General features: G+C 40.2%; 1 long non-coding RNA gene across 2 annotated transcripts in view; it reads left to right on the top strand.

Moving 5' to 3' along the window:
* LOC149750407 (uncharacterized) overlaps window positions 1–14,409 on the top strand; it is a 43,007-nt gene that overhangs the window by 2,262 nt on the left and 26,336 nt on the right. The window lies entirely within an intron of this gene.

Raw genomic sequence — 14,409 nt, 5'->3', positions numbered from 1 at the left:
CTATAACAGAACTACAGTGAGTCTGTCTGGATGTGAAGACACATGTTTTCTACATCCCAAATATTAATAATAATGTTCAGTGAACTATGTTAGAAGAAGGGCAATCTTCTCATTTTCTCTATGGAAAATGATATTATGGAAATCATTGTCATATAAAGAGGGGATTAAGTCTATGCAGCCAAAAGAATGAAGGAAAAGGGTATAGAGGTGTGTGAGACAGTTAACTTAAAAACTAATATGGTACTTTCCTGGGTTTTGTCACATTTACGATTTGTTGTGATTTTTCTCCAATTACGTAAGCTCATGCCGGACAAAACCTGAGCCTGCCTGCGTGATACTCACAAGGCTGGCAAGGGCCTTCCTGTGCACACCTCTTGCACTTGTCTCATTTGAACCTAGGAGTAACAGGACTGGGTCAGAGGGGCGGGGTATACAGCTTTACACGATGATGCCAAAATGTTTTCAAAGTGCTGGTACCAATCTATACTGCCAGGAGCACGGATCAGCCCTTTCCTGTTATTCCACATTCTTTCCAATGATTGTTTTGGTCAAACTTCTTAATTTTTGCTAGTCTACTGAGAGTAAATTGGTACAAGATTATGGTCTTAATTTGCATTCTCTAATTACTGATAATGTCGAACATTTTTTCATGTGCTGATTGTTCATTCATGTTTCTTTTCCTCTTCTAAGCGGATACCAATCTTCTGTCAATTGTATGTGTTGCAAATATTTTCTCCCTGTTTATAGCGTGTGTTTTCAAATATTTTTTTAAAATTTTGACTTCTGATTTTGAAAAAAAAATATCAAACTTACAGAAAAGTTTCAGGACTAATACAACGAACTCCTGCATACCCTTCACATAGATTCACAGTTTGCTGTATTTGTGTGTAAGAGAGACAATATATAAATTATTTTTGCTGAACCATTTGAGAGTAAGTTGCAGCGTGCACCTCTGAAAACAATGATGTTTCCTTATGTTGGTACAGAACAGTTTTCAAATGTAGGTAATTTAGCACTGATATGATACGTCTAATATACAGTCCACATTGAAATTTCATCAGTTGTTCCAATAATGTCATTTAGACCGGGAGTCCCCAACCCCCGGGCCACACAGCAGGAGGTAAGCGGTGGGTGAGCGAGCGAAGCAGCATCTGTGCTCTCCATGGCTGACATTACCGCCTGAACCATATCTCCCCACTACCCCCCCCAACCCCCGTCCGTGGTAAAATTGTCTTGCACAAAACCGGTCCCTGGTGCCAAAAAGGTTGGGGACCAATGATTTCGAGCAATCCCCCGCACCCCCAGGCCAGGGTCCAGTCCAAGATCTTTTCACTTTCTTTGTTTCTATACTATCTTTAGATAAATATTAAGTTTAGCGTAGTTAAATATGTCTATCCTTCCCTTTGTAATTAGCAAACTTTGATGTCTTAAAAAAATCCTGGTCTTGCCAGGGGTTGAGGGGAGGGAGGGATGAATGGGCAAAGCTCAGGGAATATTTAGGGCAGTGAAACTATTCTGTGTGACACTGTCATGGGGTACACATGTCATTATACCTTGGTCCAAACCCGTGGAATGTACAACAAGTGGAGTGAACCCTAATGTGAACCATGGACTCTGGGTGATGGTGATGCATGTCTGTAGGTTCGTTGAAGCAAACGTGCCATCTGGTGGGGGGGGGGTGCGTTGATAATGGCGGGGCTGGGCCTGTGTAGGGGCAGCAGGTAGACGGGGCATCTCTGTACCTTCTCAGTTTTGCTGTGAACCTAAAGCTGCTCTAGAAAATGAAGTCTATCAAAGAGAAAAAAATATCCTTGTCCACCCTGCTATCTGAAAGGTATTTCTTAGAATTTGGGGGAAAATTTTAAAGTTTTGCCTTCTGCATTTAAATCATTAATCCATAGGGAATTGGGTTTTGTCTGGTATGAAGTAGGGATCCATTTCCTTTCCTTTCCTGTTTTCCAGATAGCCAGCCAACTGTCCAAACACCATATATTGACTGGAATCCTTTCTCCAGTGACCTGCGGTACCATCTCTGGTCATATTATCAAGGCCCCAAAGTGTGAACGTCTGTTTCTGGACTTACTATTCTCTTCCTAGTTTTCTGTCCCTGTGCCAGTGCCCTTCTGCCATTTTGCTGTCTGGTTGAGCAGGTTTGCTTCAGGATTGGCTTGGCTACTCTTGGCCCTTTTTTCGTGCATATACATTTTAGGATCCACTTGTCAATTTCCACAAAAAAGTCCTGATGTGATTATGATTGGAAATGCATTAATTCCGTAGGTCAATTTAGGGGGAGAATTGAAATTCCTATAGTAAGATTTTGCTATATATCTCTAGTTATTTAGGTTTTCTTTAATGATTTCTATAGAATTTCTACTTTTCTCTAGAGATACTTGCTCATCTTTGGTCAGATTTATTCTACATTCATTACAGTTTATGTTATTATCATAAATGTGTCTTAAACTTATGTTTCTGTTTTTAATAAGACTTTTTGGTGACTTTTTGTTTATTTTTTTATTTTTTTGGCTGCGTTGGGTCTTTGTTGCTGTGTGCGGGCTTTCTCTAGTTGTGACGAGTGGAGGCTACTCTTAGTTATTGCAGTGGCTTCTCGTTGCAGAGCATGGGCTCTAGGCGTGCAGGGTTCAGTAGTAGTGGCACATGGACTCAGTAGTTGTGGCACGAAGGCCCTAGAGTGCGGGCTCAGTAGTTGTGGCGCATGGGCTTAGTTGCTCTGCAGCATGTGAGATCTTCCCGGACCAGGGATCAAACCCCTGTCCCCTGCATTGGCAGGCGGATTCTCAACCACTGCGCCACCACGGAAGTCCTTAAACTTATGTTTTTGAATTATCTGCTGGTTTATCAAAATGAAATTGATTTTCACGTATTGATATTTTAGCCACCTTGCTAAATGCTCTTCATATTTCCAATAATATGTAGATTATTTTAGTTTTCTATTTAGAGGGTCACATCTTATGTAATGACAGTTTTGTTTTTCCTTTCCGTTTCTTTCTCTTACCTTATCGTGCTGGCTACCATCTCCAGCACGGGGTTGAATACATGTGATGATAGCAGACATTCTTGTCTAGTTCCTGGTTTTAAAATACTTTAATTCACACGTTTCCTCATTAGGAATGACGTGTGTTGCAGGTTTTTCAAATACCCTTTATCGAGTTAAGGATGTTCTGTTTCATTGTGAATTTGCTAAAAGTTTCACCATGAAAGAGTACTGGATTTTATCAAATGCTTTTTTCCTTTTTTAATCTGTTGAGATCAGCAAAAGCATTTCCCCCTTATCTAGCAATATGAAGAATTATAATTTAAAGGTTTTTCAAATGTTAAACACCTTTGCGTTCCTGAAATAAGCCTAATTTGTCCATAATATATTTTATATATCTGATATTTTATGTTAACATTTTGTTTAGGATTTTTAAGTTTATGTTTATAAGTAAAATTGATCTGTAATTTTCCTTTCTCATGCTATCCATGGTTTTACAGGCATCAGAGAATGAATTGGGGAATATTTCTTTTTTTTCCTCCATTATTCTCTGGAATAAATTATATAATATTGAAATGACCTGTCTGCTGAAAGTTTGGCAGAGCTCCCTATAAATTATCTGGGTGTCGAGTTTTTTTTGTGTGGGTAGAAAGATTTTTACCTTTAGATTTATTGTTTTTCACAGTCATAGAACTATTCAGCCTTTCTTAAGGAATTCTTGGGTCAGTGTTGCTAAGTTATATGTGTTTTAATGTTCTTTTCAACTGTTTCATATTTACTTTCAGAAAGTTCTTCATTTTATCTTTTTAAAATGTATTTTATATATAATATGTCTCTTTTTCATTAATACTGACTTGATCTTTCTCTCATTTTTTTTCTTAATCCATCTCACCAAAAAGTTTGTCTCATTGTACGTTTTCCAAGAATCAACTTTTGACCTTGTTGATCCTCTTTATTGCAAGTTTGTTTTCTGTTTCACTGCTTTATGTTTTTTCTCTCTCTACTACTGTCTTCAGATTATTCTATTTTTCAGTTAATGAGTTTAGCATATTCATCTTTAATCTTTCTGTTTTTCTAATATAAGCATCTAAGGCTATAAGTTTTCCTCAAATACTGCTTTTTCTGCATCCCACAAGTTTTGATACATAGTATTTTTATTCAGTTCTGGTATATTAAAATGTCCACTGTTATTTCTTCTTTAAACCATGAGTTATTTAAGGACTTTTAATTTATTTATTTTTATTTTTGGCTGTGTTGGGTCTTCGTTTCTGTGCAAGGGCTTTCTCTAGTTGTGGCAAGCGGGGGCCACTCTTCATCGCGGTGCGTGGGCCTCTCACTGTCGTGGCCTCTCTTGTTGCGGAGCACAGGCTCCAGACGCGCAGGCTCAGCAGCTGTGGCTCACGGGCCTAGTCGCTCCGCGGCATGTGGGATCCCCCCAGACCAGGGCTCGAACCCGTGTCCCCTGCATTAGCAGGCAGACTCTCAACCACTGTGCCACCAGGGAAGCCCAGGACTTTTTAATTCAAAATATATTTATGTTTTGTTCATATAAATTTGTTGCACTGTGGCCAGAGAATCAAAGATCCTTGAGGCTTGCTGTATGAGCTGGTCCATGGTCAATTTTTAGAAATAGTCTAAACCAAAGAAGAATGTTGATTTCACCAGCAGGTAGATAGGTGTAGGGATGTGTATCAAATAAAGCAAGCTTGGTAGTTCAGACTTTTTACACCTTTACTAACGCTCATGTTCAGATTTGCCTATCAGTATGCCTATCTATCACCCATGAATAGATAAAATAGGTCCGTCAATCTCTTATTAAAATGGTGGATCTGTCCATTTTTCCCTGTAGTTCCAGCAATTTTAGTTTTGTGTATTTGGGGGCCATTTTATTTTAGAATCAGTGTGTACAAAGAAATTTAAGTATCAGTATGTCTTAGAATCTTAGATTTGAATACATTTACCAGAGTCCAATCATAGCCCCTGCCACTCTCCGTACCCAAACAGGAGGAGTTGTGTTACTGCACATGACCAGTTGACTTATTAAGTACTTTTAGAGGCAGTGAACTTCTTACCTTACAGGGAAGCCCAATTCTTCATTGGAGATCTCTGCTTGATTATAATTACCATTTAATTAGCCAGCATTGTGCAAAGCATTTTACAAACATTATGTTTAATCCTCAGTACAATCTTATAAAGTAGGTATTTTATCCGAATTGCACTAATGAAGAAACAGGTAACATTCACAAGTGTTTCTTTTTCTTTCTTTCTTTTTTTTTTTTTTTGCGGTACGCGGGCCTCTCACTGTTGTGGCCTCTCCTGTTGTGGAGCACAGGCTCAGCGGCCATGGCTCACGGGCCCAGCCGCTCCGTGGCACGTAGGATCTTCCCGGACCGGGGCACGAACCCATGTCCCCTGCATCAGCAGGCGGACTCTCAACCACTGCGCCACCAGGGAAGCCCGCACAAGTGCTGCTTTACATTGGGCCTAAAACCATGTCCCCTTAACTTTCAATCAAGGGACCTGGTTCTAACCATCGTTTCTAGCATTCCCAGCACTTTCTAATCCTTTGGAAACCTCAGAAATAGTTCAAACTAATACGTGTTGCATAGCCCTGCCCTGCCTGACGCTCATCAGGTTTCTCATAGAAGATTTGGACCCTTGCTGTATACATGCCTCTTCCTACTATGACTTTAAGAAAACCAGTTAGTCTTTTTCTTCTGTTTTTTCTATTTCAAAAACTAGGCAATTTTTACATGTGGGATGTTTCATTCTTAATATATAGCCTAGTGAGTTAAACTCATTTCTGCACATGAGTTAGGCATGCTACATGAAGCCTACTATTAAACATCAAGCCCTTCATCTTTTGGTGTTAATAAGTCAACCTCAGAACCACTCAGGCCTCACATGTGGCTCTACCCCACCGTATGCTCTTTAGTAATGAGCTCAGAGTCAGATTTCCTCCTAGGTCTCACCAGAGCACAGTCTAATTAACCTAAGCTGCGACTCCTGCTTTCTGCACAAAACGTCTTCACCGACATGGTTTTCAGATGGTCTTTTAACTGTGGGACCACGGGAAGCCTTACCCATGGTGGTTCACATGGGGATCACAGATGGCATGATGAATGCATTGTTCTTGTGCATTATGCTTTATGGCAGGGAGGGACAGGAAACTATCCAGGGTGACTCAGTTAGACAAGAGTTGTGGAATGCGTACATCCTGCATAACCATGCTAAGAGTTTGCCTTAGGCTGTGTCTTAGAACCGGAAATGCTGCAAGAATGTGAGCCGACCTGTATGTTATCCTCATGCGCTGTTCAGACATGTACAGAAATAATAATGCCTATCGTTCTTCGATTCCGGGGACCTTCAGTCTCACACCTATTCGTTTATAGCTACTCCTTTTTTTTTTTTTTTTTAATTGGGGTATAGTTGATTTAAAATGTTGTGTTAGTTTCGGGTGTACAGCAAAGTGTTCAGTTATAAATATATATATATTACTCCTTATTCCTTTAGTATGGGAGGCTTGGAAACCCGTATAACTTACATCGAGGGGAAGACAGGAAAGCACAGGTTGATAGCATTTGGCTGCCATGGATACTTTTTTCACTTGTATCATCACAATGAATCAGACCACAACTTGGACTCAACTGCTTTCTGCTGTCGGTGACTTTTCCCGATAAACACTATGACAAAATCTTCAAGTTCTAAAAATTGATTTGCTCATTCAAGGGATTTCTGGCATCTACCACATGGTGAGCGTAGGAATACAATGATGAACAAGAAGGACATAGTCTCTGTCTTACAGTAGAGGCGGGGCGATAATTACACAGTAGGTGCTGTGACAGGGGACGTACAGGGGACGTACAGAATGTTGGAGGAGTGTGTAGGATGGGAGCACAAACCAGACATGGGGAGAAAGAGAAGGCCTTCCAGAGGAAATGACACCTAAGCCGAGATCTGAAAGGCCAAAGATAAATTGGGACAATTGAAACAGGAAAAAGAGGAGGAGGGAAAGGCCCAAAGTGAGAGTACGGCACATCCAAGGAACTGAAAGAAGTTAGGTATTATCTGCTTAGGCCAGGTTATGCTGCAGTAACAAGTGACCCCAAGTCTCAGTGGCACACGACAACAACAATGGTTTATTTCTCATTCATGCTGCAGTGTGGAGGAAAGATTGTTGGGCGTAAAACTGAGGGAGGAAGCTGAGGTAATAATTCAGGCTGGAGCAGACGGTGGCCTGAACTCAGGTAGAGGCCATGGGGATACAGAGGAGTGGACGGAATCGGGAGATGCATAAGAGGTAGAGTTACTAGCTCTCCCTGGTTGACTGGATGTGGCGGGTGAAAGCAAGGAACCATGGTTGACACTCGAGTTGCTTTATTCTAACCACAGAGCAAAGCAGGAAGATTAAAGCTTTCGTAGAGATGAATTTAATACACACAATAGCGTGATAAATATTTTATTGTTAATAATTTTAGAAACGTCTTCCTACTAATCTTGAACACATCATAGAGTTAATGATCTTGGTAATCATATTATTCCTTCTGCCCAAACTCCTGGCACAGATATATTCACAGAACTACATAAGTCTTGGCAGTGAGGCTTCTGGGATGCCAAATTAGGAGGTGTCTAGTTAAAACTAGGTGTGTGTTACAAATCTAAAACTTGATCCTAAAACTTGAACTTACGGGACTTCCCTGGCGGTCCAGTGGTTAAGATTTCGCCTTCCAACGCAGGGGGTGCGGGTTCTATCCCTGGTCAGGGAGCTAAGATCCCACATGCCCAGCGGCCAAAAAACCAAAACATAAAACAGAAGCAATATTGTAACAAATTCAATAAAGACTTTAAAAATGGTCCACATCAAAAAAAATCTTTAAAAAACCCTCGAACTTACAAAGTCATTGGATGGTTAGAAAAAGTAGACTGGTACTGAGCGATTGTCAGGGAGGAAGAAATTTCCGTCTACCCTTCTAGGTTCTTCTGGATGGTCTAAGAATTAAATTGACATGAAACATTAACAGGAGAAAATCACGCAGAGTTTCATAACATGTCTTCATGGGAGAGATCCACAAAAACTGAGTAACTCCCCCAAACGGCCAAAACCCTCACCTTAAATACCGTCTTCAACTAAAGACAAAAGAGGAAGTTGCGGGTAGTGGTTTGGGACCTCAAAGGGGAGGAAGGCCATTTACATGGAGATGGAAAAGCAAATGCTTGGTGAGCGAGTTTGCTGAGCCAGCAGACACAATGGGACAGAGTGGACTCTGGTCTCCAGGCCCTGCCGACTTCCCCACCACACCGGCCCGGCCCGTATTCTTTGCAGAGATCTCTGGCGATAGCTCTATTTTGGGAACAGGCCCTCTATCGAAATTCTTTTAGGCAGCTGGGGGAAGGTCAGAGTTTCTCCCTGCGTCTTTTGGCCTTGATTGTTTTCAGCTCAAAATAATCCATATCCCAAAGAGACATTTTGGGGTGGAAATTTTGGTCCCCTACACTATAAAGTCTGCATATGTAGATCTTAGCGAAGGGAGGTACATACAGTTTTCATTAGATTAAACACTGCAAAGCTGGTATACTCTGAAGACGTCATACAAGAGCCGTGCCCGTTGGAACACTTAGAAATCTGCCAGTGTCCGTCCATTTTCCAGAGGGAAAGATGCTGCGTGGACTGTCCCTTTCAAGATTAGGCCTGTTTCTGGGACATTATATTCTCAAGAGATCTTTTTTTTTCTTTTTTAAATATTTTTTTTGGCTGTGTTGAGTCTTCATTGCTGTGCGCGGGCTTTCTCTAGTTGCAGTGAGCAGGGCCTACTCTTCGTTGCGGTGCGCGGGCTTCTCACTGTGGCTTCTCTTGTTGCGGAGCATGGGCTCTAGGCACGCGAGCTTCAGTAGTTTCAGCATGCAGGCTCAGTAGTTGTGGCACACGGGCTCTAGGGCGCACGGACTTAAGTACTTGTGGCATGTGGGCTCAGTAGTTGTGGCGCACAGGCTTGGTGGCTCCACGGCATGTCGGATCTTCCCGACCAGAGATCGAACCCACGTCCCCTGCATTGGCAGGCAGGTTCTTAACCACTGGACCACCAGCTAAGTCCCCTCAAGAGATCTTAAGTTTTTCCAAGGCAACTCTAAATTTCTCAGCAGTGGACAAATTGAGAGTGGTAATTCAGATATTCTTTTATCTGGCAATAATCTTCCTTCCTCCCAGCTTTCTCTGCCCTACTTTTCCTGCCGTGATCATTTTTCAACCACACTGGGACCACTAGTCTACTAATTTCTCTATTTTCTCCCAACATGTATGCCATCTTCTGTCTTCCTTTCGCATCGTATCCAACTTAGATTCTGTACTGTGGGGTTAACTTCGGCACACCTGCCACAAACCTTGGTGGTTTCGTTCAGTTGCTTCATTTGAAATGTTCACTTTCAGTGACAGTTTACCTAGTGCAGCAAAACAAATCAGTACTTCATATAGGAGAAGAAAATAACATTAAACTGAGATTTTTAAGACGGGGGAAGAGTTGGTTATTTGACTTTAAGTCAAGCTATCAAAAAGTATTAGTTTTGAGATGTCCCTCTTTGTGTAAGTCTATGATAAAATGTGAATTTAGAATTAGTCAAGATTTCAAAACAGTAATCTCCGTCTATACTGAGGGACGCTTAAGCTCTTATATGTATCAAGGACTTAAAAATATTCTTACATAGCAATTCCCACTCTAGGTTTTTTCCTTATAAACTAATTACTGATACACATAAGGTATATTTTGGGTGTATTTTTTTTTTACGTCATTTGATGATAATGTTGTTGTGGTAACAGCCTAAATATTCACCAAAAGGGAATTAAATTAATATTGTATATCTGTACAATGGAATAAAAGGCAGCCATTAAAACTTATGTTGAATATTTAATGACATGAGAGGATGTTAGTGATTTCTTTAAAAAAAAAAAGGTTAAAAACTGTATTTAGTATGATCCAATTATTTTGAAAAATATTAATAAATACCCAGAAAAAAAGAGGGAGGAGTTGTGGCAAATATTAATAGTAGACATTTAGATCAGTGGAATAAAATTGAAAGTCCAGAAATAAATCCTTACATTTATGGTCAACTGTTTTTCAATAAGAGTGCCAAGAAAATTCAATAGGGGAAAGAATAGTCTTTTCAGTAAATGGTGGTGGGACCAGATATCCACATGCAAAAAATGAAGGTGGGTCCCTGCCTCACACTATACACAAAAATTCACTCAAAATGGATAGACTCAAATGTAAGAGCTAAGATGTTAAAACTCCTAGAAGAAAACATAGGAGTGATCTTCATGACCTTGGGTTAGGCAAAACCTTCTTAGATATGACACCAAAAGCACAAGGGACAAAAGAAAAAGATCAGTTTAAAATTTTTGTGCTAGAAATGATGTGAAGAAAGTGAAAAGACAGCTCACAGATTGGGAGAAATGATTTGTAATTCACATATCTGATAAGAGGCTTATATCCAGAGTATATAAAGAAGTCTGACAGCCCAACAATAAAAAGAAAAGTAACCCAATTTTTAAAAGGGCAAACAGTTTGAATAGACATTTCTCCATAGAAGATATACAAATAGCCAATAAACATAAGAAAAAAACGCTCAACACCATTATTTATTAGGGAAATACAAATCAAAACCACAAGGAGGTACCACTTCACACCAATTAGGATTGCTATTTAAAAGAGAAAAATGACAGACAATAAAAAGTGTTATATGGAGAAACTGGAACCTTCTTACATTGGTGATGGGAGTGTAAAGTGGTACACAACCATTCTGGAAAGCAGTCTAGCAGTTGCTCAAAATGTTAAGCATAGAGTCACCATGTAACCCAGAAATTCTACTCCTACACTCCAAGAGACTCAAAAACAGGTGTTCAAACAAAAACTTGTACAGGAATATTCATAGCAGCATTATTCCCGACCATCAAAACCTGGAAACAATCCAGTGTGTGCTATAAATGGATTTTTAAAAAGTGGCATATCCATACATTGGAATATTATTCAGCAATAAAAAATTAAGTACCGATACATGCTACAATTTGCATGAATCTTGGAAACATTAAGCGAAGCGAAAGAGGTCAGTCACAAAAGACCACATATTGTGATTCCACTTATGTTAAAGGTCCAGAATAAGCAAATTTACAGAGACAGGAAGCAGATCAGTGGTTGTCTAGGGCTGAGTAGGGGGCGCTGTGTGGTAGGGAAAAATGGGAAGTGATGGCTAATGGGTTTCTTTTTGGGGTAATGGAATGTTCTAAAATTATATTGTGGTGATGGTTGTACAACCCAGTACACATATTTTAAAATATTTAACTATACACTTAAAATGGGTGAATTGTACGGTATGTGAATCTCAAGAAAGCTTTCTAAAGTGTTAATAGTAGCTCTTCCTGGAAGGTGAGCTTATGCTGGTTTTTATCTTTTTGTTCATCTGTATCCCCTGCAGTGAACAAGCGTTTCTAGTCGTAAGAAAAAAGAAAGTTATTCGTTTCAGTGGTTTGTCTCAGCGAGGTAACTTCTTAGAATTAAGTATAGAAGTTCTTGGGTTTAAGACCATTCTTTTTTTTTTTTTTTTTTTTTTTTTTGCCGTACGCGGGCCTCTCACCGCTGTGGCCTCTCCGGTTGCGGAGCACAGGCTCCGGACGCGCAGGCTCAGCGGCCATGGCTCACGGACCCAGCCGCTCCGCGGCATGTGGGATCTTCCCGGACCGGGGCACAAACCCGCGTCCCCTGCATCGGCAGGCGGACTCTCAACCACTGCGCCACCAGGGAAGCCCCAAGACCATTCTTAAGTTAAATCACTGTCTTCAGAAGTAAACTGCTCCATTCTCCCAAGCCGTTCCTACATCTTCTAACTGTCCTCTACTATAAAATAGAGGAACGTTTTTGTTTTCTTTTTCCATCAAATAATGATATCTGGTGGGTGTTTCTACTTTTCTCGTCTTGTGTGGTGATTCATTCCAGGCTGAATGCCTTTCCATTTTTGACTTTTCATTGTTTGCTGCATCCCAAGAACCTCTGCACTTTAAAAATCTTAATTTGCAATGGTAATATATTCAGTGTGGTTTCACAAATTGGGTTTAATACTTTAATCCACTTTAACACATCCTTCCCTTACCCCATGACTGGTTAGCATTTGGTGGTAATCCCTTCACAGTGATAAATATAAGCAACAGTGTTTTGCAAAAAAAAACCAAAACTTAAATTTCAATTTGACAGTATAATAATATACTGTGGGAATTAAAATGACTGTGTTAAGATAGATTATAAATAGTCTGAAAGATTATATAAAAGTATGTTAAAGAATTGGAGATTTTCTCTTTATTGTAGCATATGTTAATATGTTGATTAATTCTTTTTTTGCAGGTGGGTAGATCAATCAGTATCATGATAACTGGGCTTAAGGAAAATAACTTTCAAGTCATACTTGCTTAAAAGAGGTCTACTTAGTCAAAAGGCTACATTGCTTAAACAGTGAGGAAAATCCATGAATAGGTAATAATATCAAATTTTCTTCTTAGACATAGGCCATGAAATTAGAAATAACTACATTAAAAAGGGGGAGGGGGGACCAGACCACAAAATCTGCTATAATTCATAGAAAAACACTTCCGAAAGTTAAAAGCAGTATAAAATAGAAATTTTATTATTATTATGTGAAGCAAGAAGATATATGTTCTTAAAGAGCATGAACATAAGCCTTTGCAAGAAATTTCAAGTTGAAGGTTTTTGCTTATGTTTTTGAATTTTTATCCTTGAAGTCAGTGTTCTGAAAACCAGCCGGAGTTCTGCAGAGGCGCCTGGAAATTGGGAATGTGGGTAGCAGCCTTCAGTTTTCTACCAAGGGGTGATTTCATTTAAATACTCGGTCTGGAGCTTAAAAAAAAAAGGGAAAGAAGCTTGGAAACTAACGCTGGTTTTTCAGTGACCACTTACGTAAACGTTTACATCTTTGCAGTTGTGACCTGCCCCTGAATTCTAAGGTGGAAAAGGGAAAGCCCTTATATGGCGATGCAGGCAGACCTGCAGCTGGGCTAGAACCCGCTGTCAAAAGTGTTTGCTACATAACAGCCCAGATTTGTGTCAAAGAGCGGAGGATGCAGTTGTGTGTGTACCCCTTGGAGACTTTGCTTAAGCAAAAGACCAGAGGGTGGCGCGTCGGAGAAATGCTGTCAAGTACAAGATACACGGTTCCACTCAGGATTATTATGTAATACTTATTTTGGAGGAAAAAGAATCACACTGAGGCTTTATCAGAGCCCTTTGCTAAGATTGCTTGCCTGTCTCCTGTCTGCCTCACCTGCTGTAATTCCTTGAGGGTAGAGACCCTGAATTTTCCCCTTTTTGTCACCAACACCTTTGTAAGCCTTGGCACATCAAAAATATTTGAATGATTTACAAGGATGTAATAATCTACCGAGTTACCAACTAAACGATAAGAATTTATTTTCCAGTTTAAGGTAATTGGTGACTCTCAGAGTAGAGAGAGCTGCTAACAGGAGCTGTTTGCAGATTCTCATTGGGTAAGATAACAACCAAAGGGAGTTCCTGGCCCCTAATGTTCTCCACCTTAAACATTCTTGTTCCTACACCTAGAGTATCTCCTTTTTATTTATTTTTAAAATGTTATTTATTTATTTATTTTTGGCTGTGTTGGGTCTTTGTTGCTGCGCACGGGCTTTCTCTAGTTGTGGCAAGCGGGGGCTACTCTTGATTGCCTCATTGGGGCTTCTCACTGTGGTGGCTTCTCTTGTTGTGGAGCACGGGCTCTAGGCATGTGGGCTTCAGTAGTTGTGGCACGAGGGCTCAGTAGTTGTGGCTCGCGGGCTCTAGAGCGCAGGCTCAGTAGTTGTGGCACACGGGCTTAGTTGCTCCGCGGCCTATGGGGTCTTCCCGGAGCAGAGATTGAACCCGTGTCCCCTGCATTGGCAGGCAGATTCTTATCCACTGCACCACTAGGGAAGTCCCAGTATCTCCTCTTTATAAGAGTGGGTCGTACAAAAGCTTGTACCACAAACTTGGTTAGCTTGTTTCTCTGAACGGTAATAGATTTAGATAAGTATGCCACTTGGATTATTCCTAAAAAGCATTACAAATATTTCTGGATTAGGATTCAACTTTGAGAAACGTGAAGATGCTACATTTCCTAAATCAAATAAGATTTCCCTATGAATATGGCTGCTGCAACTTTACCTCACTTGCTTTCTGTAAATAGCCAAGTATCAATTTGTATGTCTATAATTATAATTTTCATCTTGTGAGTAAAAATATCAGTATTTAGTTTACCTTTCAATTACTTTTAAAACAACCATGTGCTATAATCTGAATGTTTGTGTCGTCCCAAAATTGACCTGTTGAAATCTTAACTCCCAACATGATAGTCTTAGGAGGTGAGACTTT

Source organism: Delphinapterus leucas, chromosome 1, assembly GCF_059928025.1.
Source record: "Delphinapterus leucas isolate spDelLeu-1000000601 "Yukka" chromosome 1, BTC_Dleu_Yukka2, whole genome shotgun sequence".
Lineage (NCBI taxonomy): Eukaryota > Metazoa > Chordata > Mammalia > Artiodactyla > Monodontidae > Delphinapterus > Delphinapterus leucas.
This window is presented reverse-complemented; position numbering and strand designations above follow the sequence as displayed.